General features: G+C 39.8%; 2 protein-coding genes across 2 annotated transcripts in view; one reads left to right on the top strand and one right to left on the bottom strand.

Annotated features, from left to right (window-relative positions):
* Nucleotides 1–16,238, bottom strand: part of LOC117511950 (deoxyribonuclease-1-like 2) — a 75,478-nt gene that overhangs the window by 59,131 nt on the left and 109 nt on the right. The window lies entirely within an intron of this gene.
* snx21 (sorting nexin family member 21) overlaps nt 16,002–16,238 on the top strand; it is a 30,633-nt gene continuing 30,396 nt past the window's right edge. Inside the window, exon 1 of the mRNA XM_034171884.1 lies at nt 16,002–16,094. The gene's annotated coding sequence lies outside the window, so the exon portion shown is untranslated. The remainder of the gene's footprint in view (nt 16,095–16,238) is intronic.

Below are 16,238 nucleotides of genomic sequence, written 5' to 3' on the forward strand. Positions count from 1 at the left end.
TCATGAAGTCTTTTGAACAGCTGGTGTTGAACCACCTGAAGGACATCACAGGACCCCTGCAGTTTGCCTACTGCGCAAACGGGTCAGTTGAGGATGCAGTCAACATGGGACTGCATTACATCCTGTTGCATCTGGACTCTGCAGAGACCTATGTAAGGATCCTGTTCGTGGACTTCAGCTCGACGTTCAACACCATCATCCCCAACATTCTCCACCAAAAACTCTCCAACCTTTGTGTGTGCCAGCTCCTATCTGTCAGTGGATCTCCAACTTCCTAACAGACAGGACACAGCAGGTGAGGTTGAGGAGCATCACGCCCAGCACACAATCAGCACTGGTGCCCCTCAGGGGTGTGTGCTCTCCCCACTGCTCTTCTCCCTCTATACAAATGACTGCACCTCAGGGAACCCATCTGTTAAACCCTTGAAGTTTGCGGATGACAACACCATCATTGGACTCATCCAGGATGGTGATGAGGCTGCATACAGACAGGAGGTGGAACAGTTGGTCCTCTGGTGTGGGCAGAACAACCTGGAGCTGAACCCACTCAAGACTGTGGAGATGACAGTAGACTTCAAGAAGATCCCACCATCACTCCCTCCCTCCATCCTCAACAACACTGTGACTACTGTGGACACTCTCCAGTTCCTGGGATCCACCATCTCCCAGGTTCTGAAGTGGACCTCACAGATACACTACATCAGGAAAAAGGCACAGCAGAGGATGTACTTCCTCAGACAGCTCAGGAAGTTCAACCTGCCCCAGGAATGGCTCATCATCATCTAAACATCCAACATCCAGTCTGTCTTGTGCATCTCCATCTCTGTTTGATTTCCCTCTGCCTCCAAACATGAAATACACAGACTTCAACCAACTGTCATGTCTGCAGAAAAAAAAAATCCTCTGAGCCAGCCTCCATCCAGGACTTAAACCAGTCCAGGAAGCCAGCTGGTAACATCTCTGCAGCCCCCTTCCACCCTGGACACACCCCGTTTAAACTCCTCCCCTCTGGTCCACATTACAGAGTTCTGTACGTCAGAACAACCAGACACAGGAACAGTTTCTTTCCACAGGCCATCACACTGATAAACAACCTGCCAAAAAAACTCACTCATTCTTATACCTCATGTACAACTTCAACGTGTTGGTCTGTTTCTCCTTTGCATGGTTCTTTATTGCACATTTTAATTTTGAATTAGTTAGTGTATATTTATCCATGTTTGTACAGAGAAAGTACAGTTCAAACCGGAGTCAAGTATTCTTTGAAGATTAGAAAAAACTGTACTGATCCCTTGGGAAGACTTCCTCAGAAATGTTGTGAAAGTGTAGGAACACGGACCCACAACAGGGGGCGCAAATGAACGGACAATGGAGGAGTCGAATAACACTGCTTTTACTGCTGTGAAACAGGCACAACAAATACAACCGATTACAATATTGAAATGGAGTCCAATTACAATGGTGTCGTGTGGGCAGGCTCGACGACACACACAGGTGGCCAGACTGGTCTGGTAACTGGTTCCTGTCTGATTTTCTCACACCCAGGGTTACACTTACAAAACTAAAGTCACACAGACAGAGATAAACTAGAGCACCACGCTCGTACAGTGCAAACCTCCGCCAACACTACTTTCCAAATCTGCAAATTTTTACCTTGGAAAAAATTTTCAAGGTCAAAGTCCTGTTAGAAGTGACTTTTCATAAGATAAAATATAATACAAACTATAGATCAAAAGGGATTTTCAATGTTAAAATCAAATATCCAGTAAATCCGCAATACGGATCAGATCCGTTGTGCCGACAAGATGTCATTCCTATCGAGAAACCAACTCCCTGCGCAACTGCGCATGCATGCGGTTCTCTTGACCCAGATTTTCACCCATCCCCCCGTCGGGGTTGACATGCCTCTCTTCACCGTGCAACTGCGCATTTCTTTCTGAGACGGACTCTCTGACCGAGTGGTTGAAGAAAACCCACATTGAAGAAAACCCACGCAAGTTTTGTTTTTGCATGTAAATACAACAGTAATAAATGTCTTTTCAATTTTAAAAAGGTTAATATCTGCATGTGCACGCTGTATTTACAGCACAATATTGTCGGGAACATTCACACGGGGAGTTGAGCTCTCTCACCGAAGGAAACACACAGTTTTGTCTTTGCATGAAAATACAACAGCAATAAGTGGACCATAAGTGGCACCATTTTTTCTGTTACACAGTCAGATTATCTTCACAGCAAAATATGCATTTTTGTTTGTTTTTTTACAGTTACAGTCATTATGGAGAGTAGATATGAGGACATTTGCAACTACATCTCTCTAGGAAAATAAACTGGGTAAAAAAACAGGACTGAGCAATTAACTTAAAATTATTAACATAATTTAAACATAAAATTATTCACGGACTAGGACCTCCCTACTTAGCTGACCTAATTAAACCCTACATACCGTGTTCTTTCGAGATCTGCGACTTTGTCGAATTGTGCGTCCCGATGCATAAATCGACAGTTACGTGTCCTGACAATATTGCCCTGTAAATACAGCGTGTACATGCAAATTTTAAGTTTTTAAAGTTGAAAAGACAAGTATTGCTGTTGTATTTTCATTCCTCGGTCACTCGGTTGGGGAGTTCAACGCCGTAAAGAGAGGCACCGTCAACCCGACGGGGAAGTGTGGATGGGGGGTGAAGTGTGAAAATCTGAGTATAGAGAACTGCGCATGTGCAGTGGGCCGGCTTTTCGATAGGAATGACATCTCGTCGGGACACCAGCCCAGGCTCTGGATTCTCAGGGTGCAGGGCTACTTTGTGTCCCGAGGGTGAATAAAAAGTCTGCGGGTCATAGAGCTTTCTCTTATCGTGCCCCTGTTCTGTGGAATGATCTTGAGCTTCCTGCATCAATAAAACAGTCAGATTCTGTGGAGATTTTCATGTCTAGACTTGAGACTCATCTATTTTCCCTCTCGTATGGGTAGCACACTGGCATAGTAATATGCTACCTATCCTTTTTAAGTCATTTTATTAGCTACAGAACAGGTCTCTGCCTCAACATTATCTAAATTTGGGGTCTGTGATTGAAGCTTAGGACCAGCGGCTGGCGATCACCTTAGTAATTTCTGTTTTCTTGCTGATTTACTGCTGATGAATTTTACCTTAAGTGTGTTATTTTTTCCTTTTCGGCTGACTGATTCTGCTCTTTTTCTCTCAGTCCGAGGTACGAACGACGACTGAAACCGAAATGAAGGACCAGACTATCTGTGAGGTGGAAGACCTAAGGCGAGTGGTGCATGCTGCAGTCTGCATTTCACAGGCCCACTGATGACGTGAAGAATGTTAGATGGCCCCTGCCTGTGGTGCTGATGTCTGTGTGGACTATTTCTCATCCACATAAAATCCTTAGAAGATTGCCTTACGTACATCAGTGAGAAACTTCCTACTTTTAAACTCTGGTAAGACTGAAATGATGGTTATTGGTACAGTCAATCATCCGTATCAGTTTGACCAGTTAACGTTTAACCTAGGCTCGCATGTCATACATCACACTGACAAAGTGAGGAACCTTGGGGTAATTTTTGATCCTACCTTGTCCTTTGACCTCCACATTAGAGATATTACGAGGACTGCTTTCTTTCAACTGTGACATATAGCAAAGATTCGTGCCATCCAGATGATGCTGAGACCCTGATTCATGTGTTTGTCGCTTCTAGATTGGACTACTGCAATATTCCATTTTCTGGTTTACCTCAGTCCAGCATTAAGTCCAGTTTGTTCTGTGGAATGATCTCCCTGCATCAATAAAATAGTCAGATTTTGTAGAGACGTTCAAGTCCGGACTTAAGACGCACTTATTTTCCCTTTCGTATGGCTAGCAAACTGGCATAGTATGTTACAATGCTTTTTATTTTTTTTAATTCATTTTATTAGTAAATGGAGCAGGCTGTGGCCTCAACTTTAAAGTCTGGGTCTTTTAGTGAAGCTCAGGGCTAGTGGCCGGTGATCACCTTAGAATTTCTTCTGTTTTTCTTGTTGCTTAATGCTGATAAATTAGACTGTATTTGTTGTCTTTCTGTTGCCTGATTCTGTTTTTTTTTTTTCTGTTTGAGGTGTGGCTCCATCCAGAGATGGGTGTGTTGTCAACTTATGCAACCCTCCCATCCTGCGCGTGGGCAAAATTTCTTGTATATTTGTTTTGTAAATTGTGTTGGTAGCATGGCCCAAGCAGAGGGTCACCCCTTTGAGTCCGGTCGGCTTAAGGATTCTTCCTCAAATCATCAGAGGAAGTTGTTCCTTACCACTGTCACCTGTGTGCTTGCTCTAGGGGTTGGTAAGGTTAGACCTTGTGTGAAGTGCCTTGAGGCTGCTTTGTTGCGATTTGGTGCTATATATAGGAAATTTAAAAAAAATGCTCCACACAGATTTACCATAAAGTGCCATACTGTTTGTATTTGTCCATAATTGATGTCAATAAAGTTCAAGACATATTCAGTGACTGGAAATGTTAGTGTCCATCCCCTGACCTGTCTGAAGAAAACTGGCAATAAAACTGATTATTTACAGGTATTAATACCAAAGCATTCCATTACTTACGCAACTCATTATCTTTATATTTGTAATTACTTTATATCAAGTAGTAAAAATGTGCTCTCAGTTTGAGCTTAAGGAAGGTAATGGTAGAAAATTTTATTGTGTATTATTTATTTATGGATTATAAATAACACAAAAAAATGAATGTATGACATACTGCGTGTTCAAATACTTTTGAAGGGCTCTGTAAATCCTTTGTATTTTGAGTGTCTGGAAATGAAAAACAATTAATGAACATACGAATGAAATGAATCCTGTATAGTTATGTGTATGTGACAAATATCATGTATATTAAGTAAATACATAGCACAGCCTACATTAACTAGGTCATTCATAGATAAATTCTTATTTGGCCTTTTTTATGCTGAGTACTTTTCCTATAATAGAGCCTACAATGTTAGGAGTTCTTACATTATTGAGTTCTACAAGTTGCCTGTAGAAATAAGCTACCCCAAGTTATGAGGAGGTAAGTTTTATTTGAATTGTATAGGAGCATTAATGTATAAGTATATTTAACCTGCAGAAATAAGGTACTCCCACGTTATATTTATCTTTATTTAGTGAGTATGTATTTTATACAACTTTAGGAGGCTTCATTTATTAAATCATTTTCATGTGTCCCATCGAAATGAGTTCTATTACGCTTTAACAACTCACATGTCGAGTTTAGCAACAAAGTGTATTAATTGTTTTAACAAAAGGCAGTTTTGAGAACTGTACACTATACAATTATAGGCTATAACTGCTTTATTATAATGGTACACAAGAAAACTGGGAGTTTGTCAAACATACTAAAACTGAAAAATCAATCTCAAGTTTCAGCTCTTTATTATTACTGCCATACTGCACCAACAGGTTCAAAATACTTCATGAGCACAATCTCTAAAGCCCCTTTCACACCGGGGCTGCCTCGAGCTTCCTGTGGTGTCATGACGACGCAGGAATGCCTGCGTCAGGTGCACGCTGCAGCCAGACTGTGCACTCTGATTTCTCTTCTAGTTTATACAACCACTGGCAAAAATTATGGAATCACCGGCCTCCGAGGATGTTCATTCAGTTGTTTAATTTTGTAGAAAAAAAGCAGATCACAGACATGACAAAACTAAAGTCATTTCAAATGGCAACTTTCTGGCTTTAAGAAACACTATAAGAAATCAAGAAAAAAAGATTGTGGCAGTCAGTAACGGTTACTTTTTTAGACCAAGCAGAGGAAAAAATTATGGAATCACCCTGTAAATTTTCATCTCCAAAACTAACACCTGCATCATATCAGATCTGCTCGTTAGTCTGCATCTAAAAAGGAGTGAACACATCTTGGAGAGCTGTTGCACCAAGTGGACTGACATGAATCATGGCTCCCACACGAGAGATGTCAATTGAAACAAAGGAGAGGATTATCAAACTCTTAAAAGAGAGTAAATCATCACGCAATGTTGCAAAAGATGTTGGTTGTTCACAGTCAGCTGTGTCTAAAAGGCAAACATACTGGTAGACCAAGGAAGACATCAAAGCGTCAAGACAGAAAACTTAAAGCAATATGTCTCAAAAATCAAAAAATGTACAACAAAACAAATGAACTGGAATGGGAATGGGAGGAAACTGGAGTCAACGTCTGTGACCGAACTGTAAGAAACCGCCTAAAGGAAATGGGATTTACATACAGAAAAGCTAAATGAAAGCCATCATTAACACCTAAACAGAAAAAAACAAGGTTACAATGGGCTAAGGAAAAGCAATTGTGGACTGTGGATGACTGAATGAAAGTCATATTCAGTGATGAATCTCGAATCTGCATTGGGCAAGGTGATGATGCTGTAACTTTTGTTTGGTGCCTTTCCAATGAGATTTATAAAGATGACTGCCTGAAGAGAACATGTAAATTTCCACAGTCATTGATGATATGGGGCTGCATGTCAGGTAAAGGCACTGGGGAGATGGCTGTCATTACATCATCAATCAATCAATCAATCAATCAATCAATCAATCAATCAATTTTTTTTTATATAGCGCCAAATCACAACAAACAGTTGCCCCAATAAATAATAAATGCACAAGTTTATGTTGATATTTTGGACAATTGAAAGGATGTTTGGGGATGATGAAATCATTTTTCAAGATGATAATGCATCTTGCCATAGAGCAAAAACTGCAAAAACATTCCTTGCAAAAAGACACATAGGGTCAATGTCATGGCATAGGGTCAATGTCAATGAGCAGATCTGATTTGATGCAGGTGTTAATTTGGGGGATGAAAATTTACAGGGTGATTCCATAATTTTTTCCTCAGAATTGAGTGATTCCATATTTTTTTCCTCTGCTTGGTCTAAAAAAGTAACCGTTACTGACTGCCACAATCTTTTTTCTTGATTTCTTATAGTGTTTCTTAAAGCCAGAAAGTTGCCATTTGAAATGACTTTAGTTTTGTGTCATGTCTGTGATCTGCTTTTTTTCTACAAAATTAAACAACTGAATGAACATCCTCCGAGGCCGGTGATTCCATAATTTTTGCCAGGGGTTGTAAATCTGGTTTTAGTTTTAGTTGTTGGGAGTCACAAATGGGCAATTCTACGGTAACGGAATTATAATCTGAGCTAATCTCTCATGGTTAGATGTCATATGTCCAGATTTTGCTGCTGCTGTAATTCCATTACCATAGAATTGCCCAAATATTACTCGTTTAAACATTTGATTCTCCACTCTGCCCAAGATGCTATGTATTGCCAAGGTCAGAAGAATTAAAAATCAGCCTTATTACTTTGTCACTGTATATAGGCCGGGGCACATACTTGGAATTCTTAGATGAATTTGGTGACTTTATGTCTAACTTGGCAACCCGTGCAGATAACATTCTAATTATTAGTGACTTCAACATTCATACAAATAAGCCTTATGAGCCCTCTGCAAATCATTTATGGAAATTATGGATTTCATGCATTCAGGTTTCGACACACATTCGTGAAAATACCCTGGATTTGGTTCTCGTTCGTGGTATTGCGGTCAAAAAACATTATGCCTCTTGTGTCAGTGGTCTCTGATCACTCACTTATTAGGTTTACAGTTTTGCTGCCATGTTTAGAGGAACAACAAACTTATTTATCACTGCGGTGACACATCAACTTCTCAACTATGACGAAACTTGGTGCGAGACTGATATCTTACCTTCATGTTTGGAAAATGCCTGAGTAGACATTAGGCATGTGAATCTCATCACTGACAACAATTTGATACATATCTCGATACGCTACATCTTGCGATACGATTTACCCCTGTTCCTGATTTGATGCGATTTAATATGTATTTGATGCTGATTCAATTCCTCACAATGCGATACGATGTGATTCAACATGATGTAATGAAATTATACCAAAAATTTAAATAGAAAATAAGAAGCTGCAAGCAGTATGGTACTATAGTATTCTTCATCTTCTTCTGATTCTACTAGAGGCAGAGGATTTGTTTTACTACTTAAAAGAAACAAATTTACCAGATTCAACATTATGGAACAGTTCCCTCATATGTGGAACCTGTTTGATCACACTGTCAGAACTTCAACAGTAAGACAACGTCATTGTCAATGAGTGACTTAAAGTGAGTTACTTGTTGACAGAGTTCTGCCCTGGCAAAAGTAATTTGATAAATTTTTCTCACCAGAGTTTTGCTGGAGATTTACAATCTGAGGAATCCGAGTGGAGCAGCAGCAGCCGTACGGTTTTCTTTACAAACGATCTGCGTCTTGTCAAGGTTCCCATTTTTAGAAACAGCCAAAGTATTTCCAAACGCCTGATTTAAATGTTTTAGGTGCATCAAAAACCTCCAACCACTCGCAGACCTCCATGTTTGTTGTGTTAGAAATGTGCTTTCAGGCTTCCGTCCGTGTTCAAAACAAAACGCGAAGCAGGGATGGTGCATTCAATGTGTCTTGAGAAAAAATAAATAAATTCAAGCACGCAGCGAGCGATGCGATCACGTTTTCACCCTTCAACTGAATCGATGCACACTGAATGAATCCATACACTCACATCGTGCATGTTTGTATCTACATACCGATTTGTATCGATTAATCTCCACATGCCTAGTAGGTCTTGTGGACAGTTTAAACTTAGCGACATGATTGCTGCACCTATGTTAAAAACCACGCTCCCCCAAAACACAACTACAACAAAAATGACGTAGTTAAAAATTTGAAGTATTCCATCTCGCGTGGCGTGATGCTATCTTAGACTATAAGCATGCACTACTTTTTTGTTCACCCTGTCTGCATATACAGAAATGATAAATGCCAAACTGGCAGAACATTTATATACATATATACACACAATTTGTTCTTGCAAGACAGACCGCATGTAGTGCGCAAGTGAACGTGGTGTGTGACTTTCACCTGCCCTTCCTGATCAGCCTATAACGATTTATTTAAAAGCTAACAGATACATTCTATCAGGAAGAGCTAAACACCAAGACAACATGGAGACAGACAAGAACAAAAGACACATGGTGACAGTAATAAATGAGAATTAAGTGATTAAAAGTGAGACACCGAGCAGACAGGACCCCAACAATACAACATACCAGCACAAACAACCACACATGAACAAGCAGTGACAGCAACAGTCTGATGTCTAGTTAGTGAGCATCCATACCCTAACCTAGAACACCAGAGTCTTGATCCCCTTGGGAGCATCCAAAACTGAATTGCGGTGACGGCCACAAACACCTAACCATCCACACACAGAGACCCAGATCACAGCTAAATATCTGATCACTACTGTGGCTGCTGTGTTGGGCCAAGACAAGAGTACAGAACCTTACCATATGATGTGGACCACTCCGGTATGCCAGGAACCACACAGGTGATTGCATGCACCTCAGTGAGAAGGGGTCCAGGATGCAGAGCCCCAGGAGAAACAAGGAAAAAAGGGCAGTAGAAGGACCCTGGGGCCAGGAAGGGCACACAGGCCAACGTCCCTGATTCTATCAACTAAAACAAGCATAAGTCAAAGTTCTTGGTCGACACGGTGGCAACACTTATTCATGGACAACCACCTATAAGTTGCTCTCCTTTTACAGCACAATATTTCTTGGATTACTTTGAGAAGAAAACAGAAGACATTCGGTTAAACATATCCCAGCACGCCTTAAGTCAGCCACTACACCCTGCTATTGAGGTGGGTGCCATTACTGAGGTATTACCTAGATTTACAGAATTTGATAGTATCTCACTAGGCGTACTAACGAAACTCGTAACGCCTATAAGAAGCACAATCTGCTTATTTGATCCTATTACCAAGGAAACTGTTTAAGGACCTGTGGCTCACTCTTGGGCTGACTGTGCTGGAAATGATTAATCTCTTGTGGGCCCGGTCCCGGCTCAGAAGGGTTCCTCCAGCACCTCAGTTATTTATTTTTGTAATTAAAGCTGTTTTCGTTCACAACCTGTTCTGGTTCTTCCTCCCTAGTGTTTGAGTCCATCTCCTTGTAATGGCCCAGTTGCGTCCGGACCTCCAACCTTAACAGACTGTTTCACTGATATCAGAGAGGAACTGTTCTAGATCTGTTCAGGATTTCTTCATTGTTGTCACTCCTGAGAGTCTGAAGAAACCTTCTCAGAGATTTTGTTATTAATAATCTGGTTAATTGCTGAACATGATGTTCTGAAAAGAAAGAGAATCCTTAGCTCTTCTTCAGTTAAATTTAGCAGTTATTAAAATTAAAACAAAATAAGCTGTGAGGATTCTGAATGTTTTGACTATTTGCACATATTTATTGCACATATTTGTATTTATATCTTTCTCACAATCAGACATGCAGGAGCACCATGGTGTCACATCCATATCATCAGTCTTCTTACCAGTGTTCATGTGATATTTCCATCTCACTTGCAGCTTAACGACCATTAATTAAACTGAATATATAATTTATAACTCCTTGAGTATGTTCAAGTATATAACAGGTCTGATCAATATGAAAGCAAGCAATATGGTGAAAAAAACCACTTGTCCAATCTTCAGACAAATTCTTTGCTCAATCTCAATTGGGTTCAGTTGAAAGCAGCTTGGGTGTATAGATTGATTATATTTAACATTGTCTGAATAAATTTTCTCTGAAACATTATAATTCATTCAATAAAAATAATAGAAAATAGCATGCAGTAGCATCCGTAAATCAATAAAATTGAACAAATGCATCTGATTGCTCAGCAAAAAGAAAAGTTTCTGACTTTGGATACTCAAAAATTAAATTAATTACTACAAATATACAGTTTGGAGATTATTATGAACATAGAAAAATAAGAATTCAGAGTTGATTTTTGAGTACTAGTGGACTGTACTTTTACACCAGATTGTAGACCTCTGGCCATACAACCAATAAACAGTGAAGGAGCCAGAACATATCCCTGAGGAACACCAGAATTCACTGGGAATTTTGTGGGCTGTTCAAGATGCACGTGTTGCATCTGAGGGGAGCCGCAGACCCTCGCTCACTTCCCACTACGGCATCCAGGGACACGGCCCGGCAACAATGGGCCTCAGGGACTGTTGAGGACTTTTTCTTGTACCTACGTGTCTGTATCCTCAAAAACGCCCTTTGCGAACTTTCTTTGCTTGGACAACTTGTTCCTGAAGTGGAACCAGGGGCGCAGCTCGCCCCATTTACATTCATCTGAAGTGGTCTGGTTCTTGTTGCTGTGTCTAAGTTTTACTGCTTGATATTCTTTGGACAAGTGGTTAGTGTGCTTGGTTTCAGTGCAGAAGGTTCCTGGTTCAAACCCCACCCGCCATATTTCTCCATGCAATGTGGAGTTGCGTCAGGAAGGGCATCCAGCATATAACTTTGCATGCAGATCCACCTGCTGGTGACCCCGAGTGACAATAAGGGGGCAGCTGGAGGGACTTACATTCACTAACATTCATGATCAGTAACATTCATTCCTCAGTCTGCAGATGTTTCATCAGTTCATTAAAAAAAATAAATAAATAAATAATGTACATCTCTTCAACTGCTCCTTTATTTTCACTCGGTCGTGGGTATCATTCCGGCAACCGTAACTATGTGTTGGTAAGTTATTACGGCGGTGACGTATTAATACGTGACGTCCCTGAACCTTAATGAGGCAAAATAACACAAGAAGCCAAAGATTAATACTTTAGTAACAACACAGACAGAGTCACAGAACATCTGCCAGAAGAATCAGAGTTACGGCTGCCGGTGTTGTATGAAATTCAGTTCTCCTGAAATAATGTTTCTCAGGTGTCGGGAGCACACACAGCAGCTGCAGAGGCGGTTTCCACAGTCTGCATATAATGTCTGATCTGTAAAACAAAAACACGTAATCATTTATCGTGTCAACGTTCTTATTTCATCTCTGAACCTACTGTTTCCAGTATAAAAATAAGATGTGTTCTTGTTTTTTATGCATTTTTAATAAAATTTCTAAAACATATTCATTTGATAGAGCTGGACACACCAAATGAAATAACTGTTAACTATTAGTAAATTTATCATTGAAATAAATTAAGTTACATTTTTGAAATACCCTGAATTTGGTGGGTAAATTACATTCAGAATAGTTGGAAAGGACTAATTAAACTGATATACGAGGGCTGTCAATAAAGTAACGGTCCTTTTTATTTTTTTCAAAAACTATATGGATTTCATTCATATGTTTTTACGTCAGACATGCTTGAACCCTCGTGCGCACGCGTGAGTTTTTCCACGCCTGTCGGTGACGTCATTCACCTGTGAGCACTTCTTGTGGGAGGAGTCGTCCAGCCCCTCATCTGAATTCCTTTGTCTGAGAAGTTGCTGAGAGACTGGCGCTTTGTTTGATCAAAATTTTTTCTAAACCTGTGAGACACATCGAAGTGGACACGGTTCAAAAAATTAAGCTGGTTTTCAGTGAAAATTTTAACGTCTGATGAGAGATTTTGAGGTGATTCTGTCGCTTTAAGGACTTCCCACGGAGCGAGACGTCGCTCAGCGCTCTCAGCCGCCGTCGTCAGCCTGTTCAAGCTGAAAACCTCCACATTTCAGGTTCTATTGATCCAGGACATCGTGAGAGAACAGAGAAGTTTCAGAAGAAGTCGGTTTCAGCATTTTATCCGGATATTCCACTGTTAAAGGAGATTTTTTTAATGAAAGACGTGCGGACGGGTCCGCGCGTCGGGACGCAGCCGCCGCGACGCTCCGCCACAGGAAAAACACCTCTGTTGAAAGCCTTAAGGACAAGTTGGAACATGTCCTGCCTGTTAAACAATTTCTCATATACTCACTCCACTGAAAGCCATCAAAAGCCGCCTGGATTTTACAAATGGTTATCAACACGGAGGTGTTTTTCCTGTGCCGCCGCACCGCGTCGGCTGCGTCCCGACGCGCGGACCCGTCCGCACGTCTTTCATTAAAAAAATCTCCTTTAACAGTGGAATATCCGGATAAAATGCTGAAACCGACTTCTTCTGAAACTTCTCTGTTCTCTCACGACGTCCTGGATCAATAGAGCCTGAAATGTGGAGGTTTTCAGCTTGAAACAGGCTGACGACGCCGCCTGAGAGCGCTGAGCGACGTCTCGCACCGTGGGAAGTCCTTAAAGCAACAGAATCACCTCAAAATCTCTCATCAGCCGTTAAAATTTTCACTGAAAACCAGCTTAATTTTTCGAACCGTGTCCACTTCGATGTGTCTCACAGGTTTAGAAAAAATTTTGATCAAACAACGCGCCAGTCTCTCAGCAACTTCTCAGACAAAGAAGTTATTATATTCAAATAATTTTACAGCTTTTTCATTTACTCAATATTTGTAAGTGTAAAAATGTTTCACCAAAAACATTTGGGTCGAGCACAGTTGCAGTTTCTAGAGTGGATACAAACACATGGTTTTTATTACTGATATAAATGGCTGAAAGCTCTGCGTGCTTGATGAAAAATCAAGGTTCCTCAAAAGATCAGTTTTAATAACTTTCATGATCTTTTAGTCATGATGTGCTTTGTATCTTAAAATCATCTGCTCCAGCAGATGTAATATTTATGTAACTAAATTTCTTCCGCTCATCATACACAACTGTTCCTGTGAGTTTGAAGACGTTTGCTCTTTCCTTACCAAAGTTACCTGGAGGGACAGAATATTTCAGCCTGACTTTCTCATTCTGAAATAATCTGTTCCCCCCATATCTAGAACAGACAATTCCTGATGATATTGTGTTTTAGATATTTTATTCCTCTCATGATGGACAATCACTCCTGTGAGTTTGAAGACATTTGCTCTGTCTTTACCAAAGTTAACTGAGGGAACTGAATATTTGAGACCAATTTCCTTGATCTGAAATAATCTGTTCCCCCTTCTATCTAGAACAGATAGTAACCAATCATCTCATGTTTTGGGTCATCTTTTCCACTCATGATGGACAGTCACTGCTGTGAGTTTGAAGACGCTCTTTCCTTACCAAAGTTACCTGGGGGAACTGAATATTTCAGACTGATTTTCTCGTCTGAAATAATCTGCTTACAGACAGTAACCGATTATTTCTAAGTTCATAATGCTACTTTCATGATGGTCCCATCAAAATGGCACATTCTAATACACCTAAAGAAATTGGGTTGGTGCTTATTAACATCCTGTTTAATAATCAGAGTTGTGTCCCAGAAGCGGCACACAATCACACATACAGGTAACAATGAAAATAGTTGCCAGATTTACAGCTCTAAGTTACTGAGCTCTTCAGACAGACCCATTTTGAATCACAAAATGTTTGCACAGTAAATGTGTAAAAACATGAAAAACTAACCAGGTATGTATGTTTCTATATTTTAATTTTAAACAGATGACTTGGCAGACTTATGCCACTACTGTGAAGAAAGAGAACACGAGGACATGAACCGGGTAACAACAACAATAAAAATAAAAAAAATTAATAAAATGTAGTGTTGGAAAGTTACATATATAGGGGGTGGGGGAATTTTAATTTTACCTTGGCTAATGACAACTTGGATTGGGCTCAGCCACCTTGCAGACCTAAGTTGGAATAAGCAGCTATAGAAGATGGATGCATGTTGTAATTCTGAAAAGATTGTCAAAAATGTCTCACTTATTCTCCATTCTCCAGATCCAGTGCGAGATGTGCCTGAGGTGGTTTCATCAGGCATGTTTGGGAAGCCCACAAACAGAAAAAAAAAAAAAAAAAAATTCTGTGCTTTGCATGTTCTCTTTAGATTTGGTTGCTTAAAATGTGAAGTTGATTAAAATAACTTTTATGAAAGTTTTGCTGTATATTTTTCTTTCAAATACTTGGGTAGAAAGTAACTTTGGTAATGAAAGAGCAAATGTCTTCAAACTCACAGGAGTGATTGTCCATCATGATTGGGAAAGATGACCCAAAACATGAGATGATTGGTTACTGTCTGTTCTACACAGAAGGAGAAACAGATTATTTCAGATTGAGAAAGTCTGTCTGAAATATTCTGTTCCCTCAGGTAAATTTGGTAAGGAAAGAGCAAATGTCTTCAAACTCACAGGAGTGATTGTCCATCATGAGAGGAATAAAATATCTAAAACACAATATCATCAGGAATTGTTTGTCCTTGATACAGGGAGAAACAGATTATTCCAGATTGAGAAAATCAGTCTGAAATATTCTGTTGCCCCAGGTAACTTGGGTAAGGAAAGAACAAATGTCTTCAGATTCACAGGAACACTTGCGTATGATGAGCGGAAGAAATTTAGTTACGTAAATATTACATCTGCTAGAGCAGATGATTTTAAGATACAAAGCACGTCATGACCAGAAGATCATGAAAGTGATTCAAACTGATCTTTTGAGAAACCTTAATTTTTTTTGTCAGGCACAAAGAGCTTCCAGCCATTTATATCAGTAATAAAAAACAAATAAAAACCATGTGTTTGTAACCACTCTAAAAACTGTAACTGTGCTCGACCCAAATGTTATTGGTGAAACATTTTTACACTTACAAATAGAGTAAATGGAAAAAGCTGTGAAATAATTTAAATATAGTCGATCTTGGTAAATATATCAGTTTAATTAGTCCTTTCCAAATATTCTGAATGTAATTTACCAAACAAATTAAAGATATTTCAAAAATGTAATTTGTTAATTTATTTCAATGATAAAACTTACTAAAAGTTAGCCATTTCATTTGGTGTGTCCAGCTCAATCAAATGAATGTTTTAGAGATTTTTTTTTAAGGCAGTGTTGCTGTATCTTAAAATGCAAAGCCACTGAATTACTTATTTAGAGTGGACAATGTTTGTGTGAGTTTATCTGTCGGTTAAACTGTCGTTCAAGTGAACGTGAGTAGGTTCAAAGATGGAATAAGAACTTTGACATGATAAAATGATTACGTGTTTTCGTTTTACCGATCAGTGGAATCCGCCTGTTCGGCGGCTGCGCGCGCTCCCGTCACAGGGGAAACACATTACTTCAGTGGAACAGAATGTCGTTCAACACCGGAACTGTAAGCACTCGTTCGTGCTATTTCATGAAAACGTCAAGACCTTTGAGTTCTTTCAGTGAGTAAAATCTTCAGTCTGAATTTTCAAAAACTAAATGTAACTAAAAAATATAAAGTGTGGTTTTAAAAAAGATCTGCGGGTTTGGATCAAAGAGTCGCTGCTGAAGGCAGGAACTATTCCGCAACACGAAAGGATTGTTTT

Source organism: Thalassophryne amazonica, chromosome 6, assembly GCF_902500255.1.
Source record: "Thalassophryne amazonica chromosome 6, fThaAma1.1, whole genome shotgun sequence".
Classification (NCBI taxonomy): domain Eukaryota; kingdom Metazoa; phylum Chordata; class Actinopteri; order Batrachoidiformes; family Batrachoididae; genus Thalassophryne; species Thalassophryne amazonica.